We start from the raw sequence: 12680 nt of genomic DNA on the forward strand, positions 1-12680 counted from the left end.
GGTATTCTCGTCTCAGATTGGAGGCTAGGGTTCAAATTCCTCTTCTCGCACAGTTTTTGCCTTTAAAAAGTAGCTCTTTGTCAATACCGAAAAATTCTCCAAATGGTGAAAAGAAAACACATGAACAGTGATAAATCGTTTGATAGATGCCATAGTTTGAGAACAAACAACACATGAAATGCGAATAATCGTTCGACACATGTCATCATATGCCTAGTTTAGAATTCAAAAAGTTACTCAAATTTCATTTTAAATTTTTTTTTACTATATCTTTCATGAGCTTTTAACGTTTTTTGTTTTTTATTTTTCTTTGTATCTGAAGATCTGCATGTTTCCATCAGACTTATCAGACGTTATGTTACAGAATCATAAAAAAATATGAATTTTAAGAATTTGTAATTGTCAGGATGGCCGAGTGGTCTAAGGCTCCAGACTCAAGGTGAGAATCCTTCCTAGTTACAGGGGTATTCTGGTCTCCGATTGTAGGCTAGGGTTCAAATTCCTCTTCTGGCACAGTTTTTGCCTTAAAAAAGTAGCTCTTTGTCAATACCGAAAAAATTCTCCAAATGGTGAAAGGAAAACACATGAACAGTGATTAATCGTTTGATAGATGCCATAGTTTGAGAACAGACAATACATGAAATGCGAATAATCGTTCGACAAATGTCATCATATGCCTAGTTTAGAATTCAAAAAGTTACTCAAATTCCATAAAAAAATGTTTTTTACTATATCTTTCATGAGCTTTTAACGTTTTTTGTTTTTTATTTTTCTTTGTATCTGAAGATCTGCATGTTTCCATCAGACATATCAGACGTTATGTTACAGAATCATGAAAAAATATGAATTTTAAGAATTTTTAATTGTCAGGATGTTCTAAGGCGCCAGACTCAAGGTGAGAATCCTTCCTTGTTACAGGGTTATTCTGGTCTCCGATTGGAGGCGAGGGTTCAAATCCCTCTTCTGACACGGCTTTTGCCTTAAAAAAGTAGCTCTTTGTCAATACCGAAAAATTCTCCAAATGGTGAAAAGAAAACACATGAACAGTGATTAATCGTTTGATATGTCATAGTTTGAGAACAGACAACACATGAAATGCGAAAAATCGTTCGACACATGTCATCATATGCCTAGTTTAGAATTAAAAAAGTTACGCAAATTCCATAAAAAAATGTTTTTTTACTATATCTTTCATTAGCTTTTAAAGTTTTTTGTTTATTTTTCTTTGTATCTTAAGATCTGCATGTTTCCATCAGACATATCAGACGTTAAGTTATAGAATCATGAAAAAATATGAATTTGAAGGATTTGTAGGTGTCAGGATGGCTGAGTGGTCTAAGGCGCCAGACTCAAGGTGAGAATCCTTCCTAGTTACACGGGTATTCTGGTCTCTGATTGGAGGCGATGGTTTAAATCCCTCTTCTGACACTGCTTTTGCCTTAACAAAGTTGCTCTTTGTCAATACCGAAAAATTCTCCAAATGGTGAAAAGAAAACACATGAACAGTGATTAATCGTTTGATAGATGCCATAGTTTGAGAACAGACAACACATGAAATGCGAATAATCGTTCCACACATGTCATCATATGCCTCGTTTAGAATTCAAAAAGTTACTCAAATTCCATAAAAAATGTTTTTTACTATATCTTTCATTAGCTTTGAACGTTTTTTGTTGATTTTTCTTTGTATCTTAAGATCTGCAAGTTTCCATCAAACATATCAGAGGTTATGTTACAGAATCATGAAAAAATATGAATTTTATGAATTTTTAATTGTCAGGATGGCCGAGTGGTCTAAGGCGCCAGACTCAAGGTGAGAATCCTTCCTAGTTACATAGGTATTCTGGTCTCCGATTGGAGGCGAGGGTTCAAATCCCTTTTCTGACACGGCATTTGCCTTAAAAATGTAGCTCTTTGTCAAAACCAAAAAATTCTCCAAATGGTGAAAAGAAAACACATGAACAGTGATTAATCTTTTGATAGATGCCATAGTTTGAGAACAGACAACACATGAAATGCGAATAATCGTTCGACAAATGTCATCACATGCCTAGTTTAGAAATTAAAAAGATACTCAAATTCCATAAAAAAATGTTTTTTACTATATCTTTCATTAGCTTTTAACGTTTTTGTTTATTTTTCTTTGTATCTTAAGATCTGCATGTTTCCATCAGACATATCAGAGGTTATGTTACAGAATCATGAAAAAATATGAATTTTAAGAATTTTTAATTGTCAGGATGGCCGTGTGGTCTAAGGCGCCAGTCTCAAGGTGAGAATCCTTCCTAGTTACAGGGGTATTCTGGTCTCCGATTGGAGGCGAGGGTTCAAATCCCTCTTCTGACAAAGCTTTTGCCTTAAAAATGTAGCTCTTTGTCAATACCGAAAAATTCTCCAAATGGTGAAAAGAAAACACATGAACAGTGATTAATCGTTTGATAGATGCCATAGTTTGAGAACAGACAACACATGAAATGCGAATAATCGTTCGACACATGTCATCATATGCCTCGTTTAGAATTCAAAAAGTTACTCAAATTCCATTAAAAAAGTTTTTTACTATATCTTTCATTAGCTTTTAACGTTTTTTGTTGATTTTTTCTTTGTATCTTAAGATCTGCAAGTTTCAATCAGACATATCAGAGGTTATGTTATAGAATCATGAAAAAATATGAAATTTAAGAATTTTTAATTTTTAGGATGGCCGAGTGGTCTAAGGCGCCAGACTCAAGGTGAGAATCCTTCCTAGTTACAGGGGTATTCTGGTCTCCGATTGGAGGCGAGGGTTCAAATCCCTCTTCTGACAATGCTTTTGCCTTAAAAAAGTAGCTCTTTGTCAATACCGAAAAATTCTCCAAATGGTGAAAAGAAAACACATGAACAGTGATTAATCGTTTGATAGATGCCATAGTTTGAGAACAGACAACACATGAAATGCGAATAATCTTTCGACACATGTCATCATATGCCTCGTTTAGAATTCAAAAAGATACTCAAATTCCATAAAAAATGTTTTTTACTATATCTTTCATTAGCTTTTAACGTTTTTTGTTGATTTTTCTTTGTATCTTAAGATCTGCATGTTTCCATCAGACATATCAGACGGTATGTTACAGAATTATGAAAAAATATGAATTTTAAGGATTCATAATTGTCAGGATGGCCGAGTGGTCTAAGGTGCCAGACTCAAGGTGAGAATCCTTCCTACTTACAGGGGTATTCTGGTCTCTGATTGGAGGCGAGGGTTCAAATCCCTCTTCTGACACGGCTTTTTCCTTAAAAAAGTAGCTCTTTGTCAATACCGAAAAATTCTCTAAATGGTGAAAAGAAAACACATGAACAGTGATTAATCGTTTGATAGATGCCATAGTTTGAGAACAGACAACACATGAAATGTGAATAATCGTTCGACAAATGTCATCACATGCCTAGTTTAGAAATTAAAAAGATACTCAAATTCCATAAAAAAATATTTTTTACTATATCTTTCATTAGCTTTTAACGTTTTTGTTTATTTTTCTTTGTATCTTAAGATCTGCATGTTTCCATCAGACATATCAGACGTTATGTTACAGAATCATGAAAAAATATGATTTTTTAGGATATGTAATTGTCAGGATGGCCGAGTGGTCTAAGGCGCCAGACTCAAGGTGAGAGTCCTTCCTACTTACAGGGGTTTTCTGGTCTCCAATTGGAGGCGAGGGTTCAAATCCCTCTTCTGACACCATTTTTGCATTAAAAAATAGCTCTTTGTCAATACTGAAAAATTCTCCAAATGGTGAAAGGAAAACTCATGAACAGTGATTAATCGTTTGATATATGTCATAGTTTGAGAACAGACAACACATGAAATGCGAAAAATCGTTCGACACATGTCATCATATGCCTCGTTTAGAATTCAAAAAGTTACTCAAATTCCATAAAAAAAGTTTTTTACTATATCTTTCATTAGCTTTTAACGTTTTTTGTTTATTTTTCTTTGTATCTTTAGATCTGCATGTTTCCATCAGACATATCAGACGTTATGTTACAGAATCATTAAAAAATATGAATTTTAAGAATTTGTAATTGTCAGGATGGCCGAGTGGTCTAACGCGCCAGACTCAAGGTGAGAATCCTTCCTAGTTACAGGGGAATTCTGGTCTCCGATTGTAGGCTAGGGTTCAAATTCCTCTTCTGGCACAGTTTTTGCCTTAAAAAAGTAGCTCTTTGTCAATACCGAAAAAATTCTCCAAATGGTGAAAGGAAAACACATGAACAGTGATTAATCGTTTGATATATGTCACAGTTTGAGAACAGACAACACATGAAATGCGAAAAATCGTTCGACACATGTCATCATATGCCTAGTTTAGAATTCAAAAAGTTACTCAAATTCCATACAAAAATGTTTTTTACTATATCTTTCATTAGCTTTTAACGTTTTTTGTTGATTTTTCTTTGTATCTTAAGATCTGCATGTTTTCATCAGACATATCAGACGTTATGTTACAGAATTATGAAAAAATATCAATTTTAAGGATTTGTAATTGTCAGGATGGCCGAGTGGTCTAAGGCGCCTAACTAAAGGTGAGAATCCTTCCTAGTTACAGGGGTATTCTGGTCTCCGATTGGAGGCGAGGGTTCAAATCCCTCTTCTGACATAAGTTTTGCCTGAAAAATGAAGCTCTTTGTCAATACCGAAATATTCTCCAAATGGTGAAAGGAAAACACATGAACAGTGATTAATCTTTTGATATATGTCATAGTTTGAGAACAGACAACACATGAAATGCGAATAATCGTTCGTTTAGAATTCAAAAAGTTACTCAAATTCCATAAAAAAATGTTTTTTACTATATCTTTCATGAGCTTTTAACATTTTTTGTTTTTTATTTTTCTTTGTATTTTAAGATCTGCATGTTTCCATCAGACATATCAGACGTTATGTTACAGAATTATGAAAAAATATTAATTTTAAGGATTTGTAATTGTCAGGATGGCCGAGTGGTCTAAGGCGCCAGACTCAAGTTGAGAATCCTTCCTAGTTACAGGGGTATTCTGGTCTCTGATTGTAGGCTAGGGTTCAAATTCCTCTTCTGGCACAGTTTTTGCCTTAAAAAAGTAGCTCTTTGTCAATACCGAAAAAATTCTCCAAATGGTGAAAGGAAAACACATGAACAGTGATTAATTGTTTGATATATGTCACAGTTTGAGAACAGACAACACATGAAATGCGAAAAATCGTTCGACACATGTCATCATATGCCTAGTTTAGAATTCAAAAAGTTACTCAAATTCCATACAAAAATGTTTTTTACTATATCTTTCATTAGCTTTTAACGTTTTTTGTTGATTTTTCATTGTATCTTAAGATCTGCATGTTTTCTTCAGACATATCAGACGTTATGTTACAGAATTATGAAAAAATATCAATTTTAAGGATTTGTAATTGTCAGGATGGCCGAGTGGTCTAAGGCGCCAAACTAAAGGTGAGAATCCTTCCTAGTTACAGGGGTATTCTGGTCTCCGATTGGAGGCGAGGGTTCAAATCCCTCTTCTGACATAACTTTTGCCTGAAAAATGAAGCTCTTTGTCAATACCGAAATATTCTCCAAATGGTGAAAGGAAAACACATGAACAGTGATTAATCTTTTGATATATGTCATAGTTTGAGAACAGACAACACATGCAATGCGAATAATCGTTCGATTAGAATTCAAAAAGTTACTCAAATTCCATAAAAAAATGTTTTTTACTATATCTTTCATTACCTTTTAACGTTTTTTCTTTATTTTTCATTGTATCTTAAGATCTGCATGTTTCCATCAGACATATCAGATGTTATGTTACAGAATCATGAAAAAAATGAATTTTAAGCATTTTTAGTTGTCAGCTTGACCGAGTGGTCTAAGGCGCCAAACTAAAGGTGAGAATCCTTCCTAGTTACAGGGGTATTCTGGTCTCCGATTGAAGGCGAGGGTTCAAATCCCTCTTCTGACACGGCTTTTGCCTTAAAAAAGTAGCTCTTTGTCAATACCGAAAAATTCTCCAAATGGTGAAAAGAAAACACATGAACAGTGATTAATCGTTTGATATATGTCATAGTTTGAGAACAGACAACACATGAAATGCGAAAAATCGTTCGACACATGTCATCATATGCCTAGTTTAGAATTAAAAAAGTTACGCAAATTCCATAAAAAAATGTTTTTACTATATCTTTCATTAGCTTTTAACGTTTTTTGTTTATTTTTCTTTGTATCTTAAGATCTGCATGTTTCCATCAGACATATCAGACGTTATGTTACAGAATCATGAAAAAATATGAATTTTAAGAATTTTTAATTGTCAGGATGGTCTAAGGCGCCAGACTCAAGGTGAGAATCCTTCCTAGTTACAGGGTTATTCTGGTCTCCGATTGGAGGCGAGGGTTCAAATCCCTCTTCTGACACGGCTTTTCCTTAAAAAAGTAGCTCTTTGTCAATACCGAAAAATTCTCCAAATGTTGAAAAGAAAACACATGAACAGTGATTAATCGTTTGATAGATGCCATAGTTTGAGAACAGACAACACATGAAATGCGAATAATCGTTCGACACATGTCATCATATGCCTAGTTTAGAATTAAAAAAGTTACGCAAGTTCCATAAAAAAATGTTTTTTACTATATCTTTCATTAGCTTAAAATTTTAAGCATTTTTAGTTGTCAGCTTGACCGAGTGGTCTAAGGCGCCAGACTCAAGGTGAGAATCCTTCCTAGTTACAGGGGTATTCTGGTCTCCGATTGTAGGCTAGGGTTCAAATTCCTCTTCTGGCACAGTTTTTGCCTTAAAAAAGTAGCTCTTTGTCAATACCGAAAAAATTCTCCAAATGGTGAAAGGAAAACACATGAACAGTGATTAATTGTTTGATATATGTCACAGTTTGAGAACAGACAACACATGAAATGCGAAAAATCGTTCGACACATGTCATCATATGCCTAGTTTAGAATTCAAAAAGTTACTCAAATTCCATACAAAAATGTTTTTTACTATATCTTTCATTAGCTTTTAACGTTTTTTGTTGATTTTTCTTTGTATCTTAAGATCTGCATGTTTTCATCAGACATATCAGACGTTATGTTACAGAATTATGAAAAAATATCAATTTTAAGGATTTGTAATTGTCAGGATGGCCGAGTGGTCTAAGGCGCCAGACTAAAGGTGAGAATCCTTCCTAGTTACAGGGGTATTCTGGTCTCCGATTGGAGGCGAGGGTTCAAATCCCTCTTCTGACATAACTTTTGCCTGAAAAATGAAGCTCTTTGTCAATACCGAAAAATTCTCCAAATGGTGAAAGGAAAACACATGAACAGTGATTAATCTTTTGATATATGTCATAGTTTGAGAACAGACAACACATGAAATGCGAATAATCGTTCGATTAGAATTCAAAAAGTTACTCAAATTCCATAAAAAAATGTTTTTTACTATATCTTTCATTACCTTTTAACGTTTTTTCTTTATTTTTCATTGTATCTTAAGATCTGCATGTTTCCATCAGACATATCAGATGTTATGTTACAGAATCATGAAAAAAAATGAATTTTAAGCATTTTTAGTTGTCAGCTTGACCGAGTGGTCTAAGGCGCCAAACTAAAGGTGAGAATCCTTCCTAGTTACAGGGGTATTCTGGTCTCCGATTGAAGGCGAGGGTTCAAATCCCTCTTCTGACACGGCTTTTGCCTTGAAAAAGTAGCTCTTAGTCAATACCGAAAAATTCTCCAAATGGTGAAAAGAAAACACATGAACAGTGATTAATCGTTTGATATATGTCATAGTTTGAGAACAGACAACACATGATATGCGAAAAATCGTTCGACACATGTCATCATATGCCTAGTTTAGAATTAAAAAAGTTACGCAAATTCCATAAAAAAATGTTTTTACTATATCTTTCATTAGCTTTTAACGTTTTTTGTTTATTTTTCTTTGTATCTTAAGATCTGCATGTTTCCATCAGACATATCAGACGTTATGTTACAGAATCATGAAAAAATATGAATTTTAAGAATTTTTAATTGTCAGGATGGTCTAAGGCGCCAGACTCAAGGTGAGAATCCTTCCTAGTTACAGGGTTATTCTGGTCTCCGATTGGAGGCGAGGGTTCAAATCCCTCTTCTGACACGGCTTTTTCCTTAAAAAAGTAGCTCTTTGTCAATACCGAAAAATTCTCCAAATGTTGAAAAGAAAACACATGAACAGTGATTAATCGTTTGATAGATGCCATAGTTTGAGAACAGACAACACATGAAATGCGAATAATCGTTCGACACATGTCATCATATGCCTAGTTTAGAATTAAAAAAGTTACGCAAGTTGCATAAAAAAATGTTTTTTACTATATCTTTCATTAGCTTAAAATTTTAAGCATTTTTAGTTGTCAGCTTGACCGAGTGGTCTAAGGCGCCAGACTCAAGGTGAGAATCCTTCCTAGTTACATGGGTATTCTGGTCTCCGATTGGAGGCTAGGGATCAAATTCCTCTTCTGACACAGCTTTTGCCTTAAAAAAGTAGCTCTTTGTCAATACCGAAAAATTCTCCAAATGGTGAAAGGAAAACACATGAACAGTGATTAATCGTTTGATATATGTCATAGTTTGAGAACAGACAACACATGTAATGCGAATAATCGTTCGACACATGTCATCATATGCCTAGTTTAGAATTCAAAAAGTTACTCAAATTCCATAAAAAAAGGTTTTTTTACTATATCTTTCACTACCTTTTAACGTTTTTTATTTATTTTTCTTTGTATCTGAAGATCTGCATGTTTCCATCAGACATATCAGACGTTATGTTACAGAATCATGAAAAAATATGAATTTTAAGAATTTGTAATTGTCAGGATGGCCGAGTGGTCTAAGGCACCAGACTCAAGGTGAGAATCCTTCCTAGTTACAGGGGTATTCTGGTCTCCGATTGGAGGTGAGGGTTCAAAGTCCTCTTCTGACACAGCTTTTGCCTTAAAAATGTAGCTCTTTGTCAATACCGAAAAATTCTCCAATTGGTGAAAAGGATACACATGAACAGTGATTAATCGTTTGATATATGTCATAGTTTGAGAACAGACAACACATGAAATGCGAAAAATCGTTCGACACATGTCATCATATGCCTAGTTTAGAATTAAAAAAGTTACGCAAATTCCATAAAAAAATGTTTTTTACTATATCTTTCATTAGCTTTTAACGTTTTTTGTTTATTTTTCTTTGTATCTTAAGATCTGCATGTTTCCATCAGACATATCAGACGTTATGTTACAGAATCATGAAAAAATATGAATTTTAAGAATTTTTAATTGTCAGGATGGTCTAAGGCGCCAGACTCAAGGTAAGAATCCTTCCTAGTTACAGGGTTATTCTGGTCTCCGATTGGAGGCGAGGGTTCAAATCCCTCTTCTGACACGGCTTTTTCCTTTAAAAAGTAGCTCTTTGTCGATACCGAAAAATTCTCCAAATGTTGAAAAGAAAACACATGAACAGTGATTAATCGTTTGATAGATGCCATAGTTTGAGAACAGACAACACATGAAATGCGAATAATCGTTCGACACATGTCATCATATGCCTAGTTTAGAATTTAAAAAGTTACGCAAGTTCCATAAAAAAATGTTTTTTACTATATCTTTCATTAGCTTTTAACGTTTTTTGTTGATTTTTCTTTGTATCTTAAGATCTGCATGTTTCCATCAGACATATCAGAGGTTATGTTACAGAATCATGAAAAAATATGAGTTTTAAGAATTGTTAATTGTCAGGATGGTCTAAAGCGCCAGACTCAAGGTGAGAATGCTTCCTAGTTACAGGGGTATTCTGGTCTCCGATTGGAGGCGAGGGTTCAAATCCCACTTCTGACACGACATTTGCCTTAAAAAAGTAGCTCTTTGTCAGTACCGAAAAATTCTCCAAATGGTGGAAAGAAAACACATGAACAGTGATTAATCGTTTGATATATGTCATAGTTTGAGAACAGACAACACATGAAATGCGAAAAATCGTTCGACACATGTCATCATATGCCTAGTTTAGAATTTAAAAAGTTACGCAAATTCCATAAAAAAATGTTTTTTACTATATCTTTCATTAGCTTTTAACATTTTTTTTGTTTATTTTTCTTTGTATCTTAAGATCTGCATGTTTCCATCAGACATATCAGACGTTATGTTACAGAATCATGAAAAAATATGAATTTTAAGAATTTTTAATTGTCAGGATGGTCTAAGGCGCCAGACTCAAGGTAAGAATCCTTCCTAGTTACAGGGTTATTCTGGTCTCCGATTGGAGGCGAGGGTTCAAATCCCTCTTCTGACACGGCTTTTTCCTTAAAAAAGTAGCTCTTTGTCAATACCGAAAAATTCTCCAAATGTTGAAAAGAAAACACATGAACAGTGATTAATCGTTTGATAGATGCCATAGTTTGAGAACAGACAACACATGAAATGCGAAAAATCGTTCGACACAGGTCATCATATGCCTAGTTTAGAATTCAAAAAGTTACTCAAATTCCATACAAAAATGTTTTTTACTATATCTTTCATTAGCTTTTAACGTTTTTTGTTGATTTTTCTTTGTATCTTAAGATCTGCATGTTTTCATCAGACATATCAGACGTTATGTTACAGAATCATGAAAAAATATGAATTTTAAGGTTTTGTAATGGTCAGGATGGCCGAGTGGTCTAAGGCGCCAGACCCAAGGTGAGAATCCTTCCTAGTAACAGTGGTATTCTGGTCTCCGATTGGAGGTCAGGGTTCAAAGTCCTCTTCTGACACAGCTTTTGCCTTAAAAATGTAGCTCTTTGTCAATACCGAAAAATTCTCCAATTGGTGAAAAGGATACACATGAACAGTGATTAATCGTTTGATATATGTCATAGTTTGAGAACAGACAACACATGAAATGCGAAAAATCGTTCGACACATGTCATCATATGCCTAGTTTAGAATTAAAAAAGTTACGCAAATTCCATAAAAAAATGTTTTTTACTATATCTTTCATTAGCTTTTAACGTTTTTTGTTTATTTTTCTTTGTATCTTAAGATCTGCATGTTTCCATCAGACATATCAGACGTTATGTTACAGAATCATGAAAAAATATGAATTTTAAGAATTTTTAATTGTCAGGATGGTCTAAGGCGCCAGACTCAAGGTAAGAATCCTTCCTAGTTACAGGGTTATTCTGGTCTCCGATTGGAGGCGAGGGTTCAAATTCCTCTTCTGACACGGCTTTTTCCTTTAAAAAGTAGCTCTTTGTCAATACCGAAAAATTCTCCAAATGTTGAAAAGAAAACACATGAACAGTGATTAATCGTTTGATAGATGCCATAGTTTGAGAACAGACAACACATGAAATGCGAATAATCGTTCGACACATGTCATCATATGCCTAGTTTAGAATTTTAAAAGTTACGCAAGTTCCATAAAAAATGTTTTTTACTATATCTTTCATTAGCTTTTAACGTTTTTTGTTGATTTTTCTTTGTATCTTAAGATCTGCATGTTTCCATCAGACATATCAGAGGTTATGTTACAGAATCATGAAAAATATGAGTTTTAAGAATTGTTAATTGTCAGGATGGTCTAAAGCGCCAGACTCAAGGTGAGAATCCTTCCTAGTTACAGGGGTATTCTGGTCTCCGATTGGAGGCGAGGGTTCAAATCCCACTTCTGACACGGCATTTGCCTTAAAAAAGTAGCTCTTTGTCAATACCGAAAAATTCTCCAAATGGTGGAAAGAAAACACATGAACAGTGATTAATCGTTTGATATATGTCATAGTTTGAGAACAGACAACACATGAAATGCGAAAAATCGTTCGACACATGTCATCATATGCCTAGTTTAGAATTTAAAAAGTTACGCAAATTCCATAAAAAAATGTTTTTTACTATATCTTTCATTAGCTTTTAACGTTTTTTGTTTATTTTTCTTTGTATCTTAAGATCTGCATGTTTCCATCAGACATATCAGACGTTATGTTACAGAATCATGAAAAAATATGAATTTTAAGAATTTTTAATTGTCAGGATGGTCTAAGGCGCCAGACTCAAGGTAAGAATCCTTCCTAGTTACAGGGTTATTCTGGTCTCCGATTGGAGGCGAGGGTTCAAATCCCTCTTCTGACACGGCTTTTTCCTTAAAAAAGTAGCTCTTTGTCAATACCGAAAAATTCTCCAAATGTTGAAAAGAAAACACATGAACAGTGATTAATCGTTTGATAGATGCCATAGTTTGAGAACAGACAACACATGAAATGCGAATAATCGTTCGACACATGTCATCATATGCCTAGTTTAGAATTTAAAAAGTTACGCAAGTTCCATAAAAAAATGTTTTTTACTATATCTTTCATTAGCTTTTAACGTTTTTTGTTGATTTTTCTTTGTATCTTAAGATCTGCATGTTTCCATCAGACATATCAGAGGTTATGTTACAGAATCATGAAAAAATATGAGTTTTAAGAATTGTTAATTGTCAGGATGGTCTAAAGCGCCAGACTCAAGGTGAGAATCCTTCCTAGTTACAGGGGTATTCTGGTCTCCGATTGGAGGCGAGGGTTCAAATCCCACTTCTGACACGGCATTTGCCTTAAAAAAGTAGCTCTTTGTCAATACCGAAAAATTCTCCAAATGGTGGAAAGAAAACACATGAACAGT

The 12680-nt window shown here is 34.2% G+C and overlaps 6 non-coding genes across 6 annotated transcripts; all 6 read left to right on the forward strand.

The window, feature by feature from the left end:
- The first annotated feature begins 1775 nt into the window (after positions 1 to 1775).
- trnal-caa lies at positions 1776 to 1887 on the forward strand. The gene is made up of 2 exons: positions 1776 to 1813; positions 1842 to 1887. It is a non-coding gene; the product is annotated as a tRNA-Leu (tRNA).
- A 1266-nt stretch (positions 1888 to 3153) lies between these two features.
- Positions 3154 to 3265, forward strand: trnal-caa. Its single transcript has 2 exons — positions 3154 to 3191; positions 3220 to 3265. It is a non-coding gene; the product is annotated as a tRNA-Leu (tRNA).
- A 347-nt stretch (positions 3266 to 3612) lies between these two features.
- trnal-caa lies at positions 3613 to 3724 on the forward strand. The gene is made up of 2 exons: positions 3613 to 3650; positions 3679 to 3724. It is a non-coding gene; the product is annotated as a tRNA-Leu (tRNA).
- An 807-nt stretch (positions 3725 to 4531) lies between these two features.
- On the forward strand, positions 4532 to 4643 carry trnaf-aaa. Its single transcript has 2 exons — positions 4532 to 4569; positions 4598 to 4643. It is a non-coding gene; the product is annotated as a tRNA-Phe (tRNA).
- A 790-nt stretch (positions 4644 to 5433) lies between these two features.
- On the forward strand, positions 5434 to 5545 carry trnaf-aaa. Its single transcript has 2 exons — positions 5434 to 5471; positions 5500 to 5545. It is a non-coding gene; the product is annotated as a tRNA-Phe (tRNA).
- Positions 5546 to 7148: 1603 nt separating this feature from the next.
- On the forward strand, positions 7149 to 7260 carry trnaf-aaa. Its single transcript has 2 exons — positions 7149 to 7186; positions 7215 to 7260. It is a non-coding gene; the product is annotated as a tRNA-Phe (tRNA).
- Positions 7261 to 12680: the final 5420 nt, after the last annotated feature.

This window comes from Oncorhynchus gorbuscha, linkage group LG05, assembly GCF_021184085.1.
Source record: "Oncorhynchus gorbuscha isolate QuinsamMale2020 ecotype Even-year linkage group LG05, OgorEven_v1.0, whole genome shotgun sequence".
In the NCBI taxonomy this organism is placed as follows: domain Eukaryota; kingdom Metazoa; phylum Chordata; class Actinopteri; order Salmoniformes; family Salmonidae; genus Oncorhynchus; species Oncorhynchus gorbuscha.